Here is a 16,189-nt window from a genome sequence, read left to right on the forward strand (position 1 = left end):
CTAGCAGGAATACCACGACGATATTCAGACTATCCAGACGCATATACATCTTGAAATGTAGTATCAAGAATTGGGTCCACAATTTCTATTGTAGGAATCATTATATTCATTGTAATTATATGAGAAAGAATGGTTACAAACCGGGCAATCATATTTAGAGCTAATATAAGAAGATCAACAGAATGACTACAAAATAACTCACCTGCAGAACACAGTTACTCAGAGCTACCATTAATTTCTAGATTCTAATATGGCAGATTAGTGCAGTAGATTTAAGCTCTACAAATAAAGGTTTGACCTTTTATTAGAAAAATTAATCAATGGCAACATGATCAAATTTATCCCTACAAGATGGAGCTTCACCATTAATGGAGCAACTATCATTCTTCCATGATCATACTATGGTCGTATTATTATTAATTACAGTAATTGTAGGCTATGCCCTAAGTTACATATTATTCATTGCCTATACAAACCGAAACATACTTCACGGACATTTAATTGAAACAATCTGAACAACACTACCAGCAATTACACTAATTTTTATTGCACTACCATCATTACGACTACTATATTTACTTGATGATTCAGTAGACGCAATAATTACAATTAAAACAATTGGACGACAATGATATTGAAGATATGAATATTCAGACTTTATAGATGTAGAATTTGACGCTTATATAACGCCAGAACAAGACCTAGAAAACGACGGATTTCGACTTCTAGATGTAGATAACCGAACAATTTTACCAATAAATACAGAAGTACGAGTATTAACAAGAGCATCAGACGTTCTACACTCATGAGCAGTGCCTGCATTAGGAGTTAAAATTGACGCAACGCCAGGTCGACTAAACCAAGGAACACTTACAATAAACCGGCCTGGACTATTCTTTGGACAATGCTCAGAAATCTGTGGAGCAAACCACAGATTTATACCAATTGTAATTGAAAGAACTTCAGTAAACTTATTTATCAAGTGATTATCTAAGATAATCTAAGAAGTTAGTTAAAATATATAACATTAGAGTGTCAATCTAAAATAACTAAATAATTAGTACACCTTGAAATACATCAGATGACTGAAAGTAAGTAATGGTCTCTTAAACCAAAAAATAGTAAATTAACGACTACTTCTGATGGGGAATTCAATCCAAATCCCTCAAATATCCCCTCTCATATGATTCTCCCTATTTATTATTTTTTCGACTACATTAATTTTATTTAATCAAATAAACTTTTTCTCATTTAAACCAAACCTTATTAAAAGAGCAGAAAAAAGAACAATTGATATAAAGAACTTGAATTGAAAATGATAACAAACTTATTTCAACATTTGATCCATCAACTAATATCTTCAATTTATCATTAAATTGAACTACAACATTCCTAGGATTATTATTAATCCCATCAATATTTTGACTTACACCATCACGAATTAATATTATTTGAAATAAACTAAACTTAACCTTACACAATGAATTTAAAACATTGCTAGGGCCAAAATCATTTAATGGAACAACATTCATCTTCATTTCAATCTTTATTATAATACTATTTAATAATTTCATAGGATTATTCCCTTACATCTTTACTAGAACAAGACATTTAGCATTAACATTTGCAATCGCTCTACCTATATGATTAAGATTTATATTATTTGGATGAATTAATCATACAAATCACATATTTACACACCTTGTTCCCCAAGGAACACCACCTGCATTAATATCATTTATAGTATTAATTGAAACAATTAGAAATGTCATTCGACCAGGTACACTAGCAGTACGACTAGCAGCAAATATAATTGCAGGACACTTACTATTAACGTTACTAGGAAATACAGGACTATCTATAGCAATAAACTTAATTTCACTATTAATTATTGGACAAATACTTCTATTAATTCTAGAATCAGCAGTAGCAATAATTCAGGCCTATGTTTTCTCAATTTTAAGAACTTTATATTCTAGAGAAGTATACTAAACTTATGTTAATAACTCACTCAAACCACCCATTCCACTTAGTAGATTACAGACCTTGACCATTAACAGGAGCAATTGGAGCAATAGTTCTAGTATCAGGATTAGCAAAATGATTTCACCTATTTAACATTAACTTATTTATAATTGGATTTGGAATTACACTTCTAACTATAATCCAATGATGACGAGATGTAGTTCGAGAAGGAACATACCAAGGACTACATACGGGATTTGTATCAATTGGATTACGATGAGGAATAATTTTATTTATTGCATCAGAAGTACTATTCTTTGTTTCATTTTTCTGAGCATTTTTTAGAAGAAGACTAGCACCTACTATTGAACTAGGAATATTATGACCCACAATAGGAATTCAACCTTTCAATCCTATACAAATTCCATTACTTAATACAGCTATTCTTTTAGCGTCAGGAGTAACAGTAACATAAGCACATCATAGTCTAATAGAATCTAATCATACTCAAGCATTACAAGGATTATTCTTCACAGTACTACTAGGACTATACTTCACTATACTTCAAGCATATGAATATTGAGAAGCACCCTTCACCATTGCAGACGCAGTTTATGGATCAACATTCTTTGTTGCAACAGGATTTCATGGTCTACATGTAATTATCGGAACAATTTTCTTATCAACATGTCTACTTCGACATTCAATAAACCAATTCTCACCAAGACACCACTTTGGGTTTGAAGCAGCAGCATGATACTGACACTTTGTAGACGTAGTATGATTATTCTTATATATTTCTATTTATTGCTGAGGTAGATAATTGTTTTTCTAGTGTAAATAGTACATTTGACTTCCAATCAAAAAGCTTGATATAAATCAAGAAAAACAATCCTAATTTGATCTACAAGAATTTTTATTAGATTTATTATTCCAATAATTGTTATAATCCTTGCAACAACATTATCAAAAAAATTAATTAATGACCGAGAAAAAAGATCACCATTTGAGTGTGGATTTGACCCAAAAAGATCAGCACGAATACCATTCTCACTTCGATTCTTCTTAATTGCAGTAATTTTCTTAATTTTTGATGTAGAAATCGCATTAATCCTTCCAATTGTAATTATTTTTAAAACTTCAGAAATTATAATCTGAACAGTATCAACAATATTTTTTATTATAGTATTATTAGGTGGACTATACCATGAATGAAATCAAGGAGCCTTGCAATGAGCAGAACAAAGGGTTGTAGTTAACTATAACGTTTGGGTTGCATTAAAAAAGTATTGATATAATTCAATCAACCTTAAATAGAATAAGAAGCGAAGTATTGCAGTCATTTTCGACCTGGAAGGTTGGTAAATAAAATACCCTTATTCTTATTAATTGAAGCCAAAAAGAGGCGTATTACTGTTAATAATATAATTGAACTATAAAGTTCCAATTAAGGAAATGTAAAGCCAATATGAAAGCTGCTAACTTTTTATATTAGCGGTTAAACTCCATTAACATTTCTAAAATTTATATAGTTTAAATAAAACATTACATTTTCACTGTAAAAATAATATATGTATATTTATAAATACCTAAAAGTAAAAATACTTCCTTAACATCTTCAGTGTCACGCTCTAATTATAAGCTATTTAAGTAAACGAAAATAATACCACCAAAATAAATATTCAAAAAATAAAAGTTAAAAGATAAATCTCAAAAATTAGAATCATATCAACCTTGTATATAACTAATTAAATAAATAAATAGTCTATATAAACCTTGACCACCAAATAATTCACCTCAACCATAATCAAATGACTTTGATGAATAATAACCCAATTTTAAAGGAACATATCTAATAAACTTAGTTGAAATGAAAGGTATAAACCACATAGAACCAGCAAATCTAACAAAAGAAAGCATACTTAAAGAAAATAAATTTTGAGAAAAATCAAAATTAGAAATAAGATAACCCAAATAAGCACTTAAAACAACTACAGTAATAGTTAAAAACTTCAAATAATAAGGCAAGGCAATCACATGAGGAACAGGAAAAATTAACCAAGACAAAAGACTACCACCACAAACAGCATCAAACAATAAACCAATTATACCAAAAGAAATATAATAACCCTTATCATCAAAAGAAAATCTAGAATAAAAATTATTGTCACCAGATATTGAATAATAAAAAAGACGAAAAGAATAAGAAGCAGTTAAACCAGTAGAAAAGAAATAAAGAAAAAAAAATCAAACAATTAATTCATCTTAAACAAACCATCTCAAGAATTAAATCCTTTGAATAAAAACCTGCTAAAAATGGTATACCACACAAAGATAAACTAGAAACACTAAAACAAACTGAAGTTAAAGGCATAAAATTAACAATTGAACCTATAAAACGAATATCCTGAGAATCCTTTAAATTATGAATTATTGAACCTGCACACATAAACAATAGCGCCTTAAATAAAGCATGAGCTAATAAATGAAAAAATGCAAGTTTTGGATAACCCATAGCCAAAATTCTTATTATTAAACCACGTTGTCTTAAAGTAGAAAGAGCAATAATTTTCTTCAAATCAAATTCAAAATTTGCACCCAAACCGGCCATAAACATAGTTATACAACCAATTAAAAGTAAGAATCAACCACAATTATAAGTATCTAATATTGGTCTAAAACGAATTAATAAATAAACCCCAGCAGTAACAAGAGTAGAAGAATGAACCAAAGCAGAAACAGGAGTAGGGGCAGCCATAGCAGCAGGAAGTCAAGAAGAAAAGGGAATTTGAGCTCTTTTAGTTATAGCTGCTAAAACAATTAATATAGTAATAAGCTTTATTTCAAAAGAATTAGAAATAAAATCATAATAATAAATATAATTTCAACCGCCAAAATTCAATATTCAAGCAATAGAAATTAAAATAGCAACATCACCAATACGATTAGAAAGTGCAGTTAACATACCCGCACTATAAGATTTTACATTTTGATAATAAATAACTAAACAATAAGAAACTAAACCTAAACCATCCCATCCTAATAAAATTCTAATCAAATTAGGACTAATAATTAAAAACCCTACAGAAAGAATAAATATTAAAACAATAATAATAAAACGATTTATATTCTTTTCTCCTGATATATAATCCTCTCTATAATAAATAACCAAAGAAGAAATATACATAACAAAAGATATAAAAATAAGAGACATTCAATCCAAAATTAAAGTCATAACAACCATAGAACCATTTAAATTAAAAAGCTCTCATTCAACAAAAACTCTTTAATCAATTATTAAATAATAAATACCCAAAATAAAAATTATAGTTCTAGAAAAAAATTAAAAAAAAAACTCAAAGAACAAATAGAAAACAAATTCACGGCCTAAGATGAAAAAATTCATATAATTGATTCCACAAAACAACATTTTTAATTAAAATACTTAAGCAAACTAAACAAAAAAATACTCCCCCTTTAAACAAAGAATATTTAAAGGCAATCAATGTAAAAGTAAAACATGATATTCACTAAAATAACCAAGAGAACAAGTATAAACACCAGAATAATAATTACCATGCTGAGAATAAGAATACATATATAAAGTATAAACAGCTCTAAAAAAAGACAAAGAAATTAAAGCAAGAAATCTAAAAGAAGATCAAGACATAATTCTATTTAATAATCTAAGTTCACCTACCAAATTTAAAGAAGGAAGAGCGGCTATATTAGAAGATCTCAAAAGAAGTCATCATAAAGCCATTCTTGGCATCAAATTAATTATACCCTTGTTAATTAATAATCTTCGTCTACCTAAACGCTCATAAATAATATTAGATAAACAAAATAAACCAGAAGAACACAAACCATGACCAACCATTAAAGAAAGAGAACCTATACAACCTCATCAATTCATAGTTATCAATCCTCCAATAACCATTCTTATATGAGCAACAGAAGAATAAGCAATTAAAGACTTTAAATCAACCTGACGAAAACAAATAAATCTAACAATAACCCCACCAGATAAACCTAAAGACAATCAAAAATAATTAAACTTTAAACCCAAATAAGAAATAACCTTTATAACACGAAAAATACCATAACCACCTAACTTTAATAAAACACCAGCATGAATCATTCTACCTGAAATAGGGGCCTCAACATGGGCCTTAGGAAGCCACAAATGAACCAAAAATATTGGCATCTTAACTAAAAAAGCAAGAATTATAAAAACATAAAACATAAAATAATAAGAACCAAAATCAACCAATAAAGGAAAGTATAAAGTATTAGAAAAATCATAAACCCTAAATAACACTAATAATAAAGGCAATCTAGCAACCAAAGTATAAAAAATTAAATAAACACCAGCCTGCAACCGTTCAGGTTGATAGCCTCAACCCAAAATCAAAAGTAAAGTAGGAACCAATCTAGCCTAAAAAAAAATATAAAAAGAAAGAAGACTCAATCTAGCAAATGAACAATAAAGCATAATCATTAAAATTAAAACTATAAAAACAAAAAAATTAGAATGATAAGAACTTAAATAAACTGAACCTCTAGCAGTAATTATTAAAGAACAAATTCAAAAACTAAGTAGAATCAAACTAAAAGAAAAATAATCAATACCAAAATAATATCTAATCATATTTAAATCTGCATATGAATAAACACAAATCATAAAAACAAAACTAGACAGAAACATTAAAGAATGAACCAACCATCAACAATTATTAACTAAACAAAGAGGGATCAAAAAAATAGTTATAAATAAATACTTTAACATAAAGATAAACCAAAAGAATTAAAAAAATCATTACCATGAGAACGAATTATTGAAACTAAAATAGAAAGATCTAAAGCACCTTCACAAACAGAAAAAACCAAAAAAATAACAGAAAAAAAATAATCATAATCAAACTCAATAAGAAAAACAAAAACCAACACAAATAAAGAAAGAACAATATATTCTAATCTCAAAAGAACCATTAATAAATGCTTACGTTTAGAAGAAAAAAACATAAACACCAGCAAAATAAATCAATAAAGAAGTAAAGACAGAGAATATAAACATTAGTTTTAATAGTTTAAAAAAAACGCCGGTCTTGTAAACCGGAAATAAGTCTGGCCCCTGCTTTTAAAACTTCAGAGGTGGAAAGCTTTCCATCATCGGTCCCCAAAACCGATATTTTAAATAAACTAACCCCTGAAATGATCAAAATAATAATTATATCACTATCAAACGTAATAAATATTAATTTTATTAAATTAAGACACCCAATATCAATAATGCTTTTCATTATCCTACAAACGTTTTTAGTTGGACTAATAACAGGAACAATAATGGAACGATATTGGTTATCATATATTTTATTTTTAACATTTCTTGGTGGTATATTAGTCCTATTTATTTATATTACGAGAATTGCATCAAACGAAATATTTCAACCTAAATCAATTACAATAATTATTACCTTAACAATATGAATATTTATCATATCAACATTAATTATTTTAGATATAACAATATTTATATACTTTTTCAAAAATACTGAAACTATAAATATTGATAATTCAATCAATTATCAAGAAATAACAATATCTTTAGAAAAACTATATAATAGACCAACATTCATTATTACAATAATAATAATAATTTATTTATTTTTAGCACTATTAGCAGTTGTTAAAATCACCAACATTAACCAGGGGCCTATTCGTAAAATAAGATAATTTACTAATGAATAAACCCTTACAATTGAGACATCCTTTAATTAAAATCATTAATAACTCTTTAGTTGATTTACCCGCACCAACAAATATTTCATTTTGATGGAATTTTGGGTCCCTAAGAGGGCTATGTTTGGTAATTCAAATTGTAACTGGACTATTTTTAGCTATACATTATACATCAAATATTGAAATAGCATTTAGTAGTGTAGTTCACATCTGCTGAGATGTAAATAATGGCTGAATTATTCAAATCTTACATGCAAATGGAGCTTCTATATTTTTTATTTGTATTTATTTGAATGTAGGACGAGGAATTTACTACGGATCTTATATATACATACACACCTGAATAATTGGTACAGTAATCCTATTTTTAGTTATAGCAACTGCATTTATAGGATACGTTTTACCTTGAGGTCAAATATCATTCTGAGGTGCAACAGTAATTACAGTTTATTATCAGCAATCCCATACTTAGGAACAGATTTAGTTCGATGAGTGTGAGGGTGGTTTGCTGTTGATAATGCAACATTAAATCGATTCTTTACATTTCATTTTGTACTACCATTTATTATTGCTGCAATAGCAGCAATTCATTTATTTTTCCTCCACCAAACAGGGTCTAATAACCCCTTAGGGCTAAATGGAGATATTGAAAAAGTCCCATTTCACCCATACTTTACTTTCAAGGACTCTATTACATTTGTATTAATAACATCATTATTAATTATACTGTGCTTGATTAATCCTTACCTCCTAGGAGATCCGGAGAATTTTGTACCTGCCAACCCATTAGTAACTCCCGTCCATATTCAACCAGAATGATACTTCTTATTTGCATACGCAATTCTACGGTCAATCCCTAATAAACTCGGAGGTGTTATTGCATTATTCTTATCAATTAGAATCTTAATAATTTTACCATTTTATAATAAAACACCATTCCGAGGTATTCAATTCTATCCTATCAACCAGATTTTATTCTGAATTATAGTAGTTGTTGTATGCTTATTAACATGAATTGGAAAATGGCCTGTTGAAGAACCTTATATTATAACAGGACAAATCTTAACAATTATTTACTTTACATACTTCTTAATTAATGTGCATGTTGCAAACGCATGAGATAAACTAATTAAGGAATAATAAGTTAATTAGCTTAGGAAAAGCATATGTTTTGAAAACATAAAACTAGAAGTTTAACTCTTCTATTGACTTTTCTAAAAAAATTTCACTAAATAAATGAAATAAATAAAATCTTTAAACCAACAAAGAAAATAAAAAAATTTAAAGATAATGGCAAAAAACTTTTTCAAGCTAAGTACATTAACTTATCATAATGAAAACGTGGTAATGTACCACGAACTCAAATAAAACCAAAGGACATAACAGCAAGCTTAATAAAAAATATAAAAGAATAAAAATCACCACCTAAAAAAATTAAAGCTAATAACATTATTATAAAAACAATTCTAGTATACTCAGCTAAAAAAATTAAAGTAAAACCTCCTGCACCATATTCAATATTAAAACCTGAAACTAACTCAGATTCACCCTCGGCAAAGTCAAAAGGAGTACGGTTAGTTTCAGCTAAACAAGAAGCAAAACAAGCTAAAGCTAAAGGAAAAGAAATAATAATAAATCAACAATAAAGCTGATAATTTATAAAATCAAACATGTTAAAACTACCAATTAAAATAATTAAAGATAATAAAATTAAAGCCAAACTAACTTCATATGAAATTGTTTGAGCAACAGAACGAAGAGAACCTAGTAAAGAATAATTTGAATTAGAAGACCAACCAGCAATTATAACAGTATAAACACCTAATCTAGTACAGCATAAAAAAAACAAAAGTCCATAAGAAAAAGAACATATATAAGTTAAGTAGGGGAAAATCACTCAAACAGCCAAGGAAATTATTAAATTAAAAACAGGAGAAAAGTAATAAAGTAAATAATTAGATATAATAGGAATTGGCTGCTCCTTACAAATTAACTTGATAGCATCACTAAAGGGTTGAGGAATTCCGACAAAACCTACTTTATTTGGACCCTTTCGAATTTGAATATAACCTAAAACCTTACGCTCTAATAAAGTTAAAAAAGCAACACCAATTAAAACACAAATAACTAATAAAAGAAAATTCAAAATAAACATAAATAAATCATAAAGTATCAATACTATTTGCAGAAAAAATCTACATAAATGAATTCTAAATTCAACACATTAATCTGTCAAAATAGTAATCTAATTAGTATTAATCAATAAAATAAAAAATATTTCAACCATATGGTCCTTTCGTACTAATATGAATTAATAATCTTAGGATAGAAACCGACCTGGCTCACGCCGGTCTGAACTCAGATCATGTAAGAATTTAAAGGTCGAACAGACCTAATTACTGGGCTACTGCACCCAAAATTTTTCTTAATCCAACATCGAGGTCGCAATCTGCTTTGTCGATATGAGCTCTCAAAAACAATTACGCTGTTATCCCTAAGGTAACTTAATCTTATGATCATAAATTATGGATCAAAACAACAAACATAAATAAATGATATAATAATGAAGAGTTTATTTATTCTTCATGTCACCCCAACAAAACATCATCATTAAATATAGAAAGACAAACAAAAAACTATATAAAAATAAAATGTTAAGCTCTATAGGGTCTTCTCGTCCTAAAGAAAAATTTAAGCCTTTTGACTCAAAAGTTAAATTCAAAAATTTATTGAGAGACAGTTGATTTCTCGTCAAGCCACTCATTCCAGCCACTAATTAAGAGACTAATGATTATGCTACCTTTGCACGGTCAAAATACCACGGCTCTTTAAAAATCTGCTCAGTGAGCAGGCCAGACCTCAAAGTATTTTCCAGAGGACATGTTTTTGATAAACAGGCGGAAATCAATTTTGCCTAGTTCCTTGTAATAAATTAACAAGGTAAAAATTATATACAAATAAATATACTAATTCTATCATTATTACAAAAATTTCAAAATTAAATTTATAATCTTAATAAAAAACCTAAAATAATTATAAAATCAAAAATAAAAATAATGAACTAAAACGTAATCTTAGAGATAGCTGGTTTAAAGCTTACTACTATTATATTTTATAAAACAAATTGTAGGTTATTAACTTCAAAGCTTATCCCTTAAAGAATAAATAAGTTAATATTTATACCTAAAAAATTAAATAAAAACAATTAACTTCAAAAAATTAAATTTTTTCTTAAGAAACTAGATATCTTGGGAAACGATTAACATCTCATTTCTATAAATAATTTAATAATAATTATGATACATTAACTATAAATTATTTATAAATCAACCCAAATCGAGACAAGTAAAGTAAATACTAAAATTTTGATAAACCCTGATACAAAAGGTACAATAAATAAAATCTACTTTTAAAAATTTAAAATAATATTTCATAAAACAATTATATTACCAATAAACTATAATATAAAAAATCAATTCTACAAAATATACTAAGACAAAATTCGACAAAATTATTTTTATTAAATAATTAAATAAACAAAAAATAAATATAATAAAATAAATAATCAAGATATCCTGATTTGCACAGAAAAATTTTCAGTGTAAATGAAACACTTTACTAATAAGTTATATCTTGAAACTCTTCCTAGATACACTTTCCAGTACATCTACTATGTTACGACTTATCTCATCTAAATTGAAGCTAAATTAAAATAATAAAATAGAATAATCAATAATGAGAGCGACGGGCGATGTGTACACACCTCAGAGCCAATATCAGTTAAATTAAATAAATTAAATTACTATCAAATCCACCTTCATTAATAGTATTTCACCATCAAATCCGTTATAAACAAAAATCTATTGTAACCCACCTCCTCTTAATTATAAGCTGCACCTTGACCTGAAATACTTTATAATTATAAATCTTGAGAATTATAACTCTAAAAAGATTCTCTGATAACGGAGATATACAAACAAATAAATTAAGTAGAGTAAATCGTGTATTATCAATCACGGGGTAGGTTCCTCTGAATGGAATGAGATACCACCAAATTCTTTGGGTTTAAAGACCTTAACTAATAGTACCCTGGTAAATATAATTAACATTTAAAATAATAGGGTATCTAATCCTAGTTTATTATTCAAATTTCACAGATTCATAAAAAGAGCTATAAATAAATTTTAACATTTCACCTTACAAATTTATATTTTAACCCTAAAAATATAAATAACTGTTTTAACCAATAATATTCACTTGCATCAATCGTATAACCGCGGCTGCTGGCATGAATTATGCCGATACTAAATCAATTGCTAAATCCAAAATCACTTGATAATTAAATCAAATTACTGCAAAATAGAACATTTAGTTTAACAAAACTTACATATAATACAAAGAAAAAGTGAATAAATAAGCAAGAATAAAACTTTTGGAAACAAAATAAGAAATTTAAAAATTTATAAAAATAAGAAAAAATAAAAGATTCAAATATTTAAAGAAAAAAAAAGAAAAGAAACACAAAAATGACAAAAAAAAAAAGAAACGCTTCCTAGAATGACCACAACAACTTCTCTATTATATATAAATAAAGATTAATATGGAACATGTATACCGATAAATGTATTATATTCTTTCTTATTTAATCTTTCTTTTCACTAATAATAAAGAAAGATTAAATAATATAATAAATATATTTAATATAATTATGTAAATTAATGTAATATGGTATTAATATAAAATTAACTTTATATTAAGTTAACTTAAATATTAATTAGTTAAATAATCTAATTATAGATAATATATTAAATTATATTATTATAATTAATATAATTATTTATATTAATATAAAATTTTATATTTAATAATATTAATTATATTTATTATATCCAATTATAATAATATTTAATATTAATTTACATATCATTATATAATTTATAATATAATAACCTATTTTAAGCTAAAAACATAAGTAGCTATAATCCTAGGTAAATAAATGTTTTAAAATATTCATTTAATAATTATAAAATAACATTATAGGTATTTAAATTTAATTAAATGTAATATATTAATATAAATTATTTATTATGTATAATATATATTCAGATTATCCTAACCGAGATAAATTAATTAGAAAAAACCAAAATAATACATAAACAAATTTCTAAAAAAAAATTTTTTTTTATATATTAAATATAAATGAAGTGCCTGATTAAAGGGTTACCTTGATAGGGTAAATCAAGTAAATAAAATTACCTTCATTAAAAATTACATAAGACAGAATTAAACTACCTCCTTTAGTATCAAAAACTAACGTGCATCATACACCTTAATGTAAAAAGGTAAGCTAAACAAGCTAATGGGTTCATACGGGACTTAACGTCTGATGTCATCAGTCTCCTAGATCTTAGAACTACTTATTCCTAACTAACCTAAGGACATCACACGCTTCCATGCCCGAGGTAGGATTCGAACCTGCGACCGTAGCGGTCGCGCTGATCCAGACTGAAGCGCCTCGAACCGCTCGGCCACAGCGGCCGGCACGACGACGGCCCACCACGAGGTTGAATGCCTCCTGGTGGTGTTGTGGGCATGTGGCACGGTAAGAAAAGAATGTAAGAGGAACAGAGAGGAATGGACAGTCATTTGGCGAAAATACAGCCCGCAAATGCGGAAATCAACTGATATAACCAGTTTTGACAAAGGGCACTTTGTCGTGACGTTGCATCTAGAAACGGGAATGTCTGAAACAGTGAAGCTGGTCAGCTGTTGGCGTACTGTTGTCGTAAGCACCTATGGAAACTGGTTGAAGGATGGTGAAATAACGGGTAGGTATTGGACGACCGCATCTCATCACAAAACGTAGAGGTTGAAGGATCCCTCAATGTGTCATCCAGGATAGGCAGCGATCTGTGGCAAATCTGACGACAGATCACAATGCTGGTGCAGCCATAAGTGTTTTGGACAACACCGTTCAAAGGCCCTGAGTGTCCCTGTGCTGACCCAACGATATCATCAGTTATGATCGCAGTGGGCACAGTATCACCGTTTTCGCCGAGGATCAATAGAAACGGATCACTTCTCGAATGAAACGCATTTCTTGTCACACCAGGTCGATGGTTGGGTCCTTACACGCCGTCATCCAGGCGAATGGCTGCACGGAACATGCACCACACCACAGATTAGTGCCATTCAGGGCAGAATTATGGTATGGGGTACATTGAATAGGGCGCCCGTGGGATCTGTGGCGGTAATTGAAGTCATCATGGCACCAGTGGACTACGTTGACATTATTGGGCACCACCTGCTTCGCTTCATGCTTGAAGTCTCCCCCTGTGGCTTCAAAATGGTTCAAATGGCTCTAAACACTATCAGACTTAACAGCTGACGTCATCAGTCCCCTAGACTTAGAACTACTTAAACCGAACTAACCTAAGGACATTACACACATCCTTGCCCAAGGCAGAATTCGAACCTGCGACCGTAGCAGCACCGCAGTTCCGGACTGAAGCGCCTAGAACCGCTCGGCCACAGCGGCCGTCTTGCCCATATGGCGATGACATCTTCCAGCAGGACAACTCTCGTTGTAGAAAGGTCAGAATCATGCTACACTGGTTTGAGGGGCATTATAGTGAGCTCACATTGATGTCTTGGTCACCAAATGCGTCTGCTCTGTACCCACTGGAACACATATCGGCTACTAGCCACGTGCCCCTAAACCACCATCCCGTAATTTGTGGGAGTTACCTGACCTGCGCGTAGACATGTGATGCCACATACTTCTGGAATCCTGTCAAGGACCTGCAGAATCCAAGCCCAGTAGAATCTCCGCTGTACTGTTTGAAAAGTGGAACATCACTCTATTAAACAGGTGGTCATAATGTTTTGGCTTATCGGTGTAGAAAGTTATTTTTTACACATACGCCCAGAATGTACGTCACTCGTCAGACGAAAAATGACATGCTAGTGATGCTGGTTGGTTATGATTAAACTAACTGTGATCGGAGTATTTTAGCGTGGGCAGCATACCATGCAGGTCGCTGAAACATCTTACACTCATGCTCTTAAATTAAGGGTACTGCTGATACATGGTGAAACACCGCTCTGGTAGACGGTTTGAGGGTTTAAATCACCTCGGGGTATGACCATGCGGTGCATTTGACGTGCGATCGGCGCACGGTGGCGCTGGCAGCAGTCCACATACGACGTGCTAATGGTGACTTTGTGTTGAAAATGGCCCAAAGAACACATATTGATGACCTTATGAGGGGTGGAATACTAGGGCGACTGGAGGCTGCTCGTAGCACGTTCCCTCCATGTGTCACGAAGTGTGATCTCAAGATTATGGCAACGATTCCAGCAGACGGAAACGTATCCAGGCGCTCCAGTATGGGACGCCCACAGTGTACAACACCACAAGAAGACCGATATCTCACCATCAGTGCCCGCAGACGGCCACGGAGTATTGCAGGTAGCTTTACTCGGGACCTCACCGCAGCCACTGGAACAGCTGACTCCAGACACACAACCTACAGACGACAGAACAGACATGGTTCATTCACCCGGAGACCTGCAAGGTGCATTCCACTGACCTCTGGTCACAGGAGAGCAGGTAAAACCTGGTGACAAGAACACAGTACATGGTCATTGGAACAGTGGTCCCAGGTTATGTTCACGGACGAGTCCAGGTATAGTCTGAAAAGTGGTTGTCGCCGGGTTTTCATCTGGCGTGAACCAGGAACCAGATATCAACCCTTTAATGTCCATGAAAGGGACTTGTATGGAGGTCCTGGTTTGATGGTGTGAGGTGGGATTATGGTTGGTGCAAGTACACCCCTGCATGTCTTTGACAGAGGAACTGTAACAGGTCAGGCGTATCGGGACATCATGTTGCACCGGTATGTCTGCCTTTTCAGGGGTGCAGTGGGTCCCACCTTCCTCATGATGGATGATAACGAATGGCCCCACCGAGCTGTCATCGTGGAGGAGTACTCTGAAACAGAAGATATCAGGCGAATGGAGTGGCGTTCCTGTTCTCCAGACCTAAACCCCATCGAATACGTCTGGGATGCTCTCGATCGACGTATCGCTGCACGTCTTCAACCCCCTATGACACTTTAGAAGCTCCGATAGGCACTGGTGCAGGAATGGGAGCCTATACCCCAGTAGCTGCTCAACCACCTGATCCAGAGTATGCCAACCCGTTGTGCGGCCTGTGTACGCGTGCACGGTGATCACGTCCCATATTGATGTCGGGGTACATGCGCAGGAAACAGTGGCGTTTTGTAGCACATGTGTTCTGGGATGGTTTTCTCAACTTATCACCAATACCGTGGACTTACAGATCTGTGCCATGTGTATTCCCTGTGTGCCTACGATATTAGCGCCAGTTTTGGGTAGTGTCACGCTGTGTGGCGCCACATTCTGCAGTTATCCTTAATTTATGACCATGAGTGTAGTTGTGTTCATTAATCCGTGTGCT

Source organism: Schistocerca americana, chromosome 1 (genome assembly GCF_021461395.2).
Source record: "Schistocerca americana isolate TAMUIC-IGC-003095 chromosome 1, iqSchAmer2.1, whole genome shotgun sequence".
In the NCBI taxonomy this organism is placed as follows: domain Eukaryota; kingdom Metazoa; phylum Arthropoda; class Insecta; order Orthoptera; family Acrididae; genus Schistocerca; species Schistocerca americana.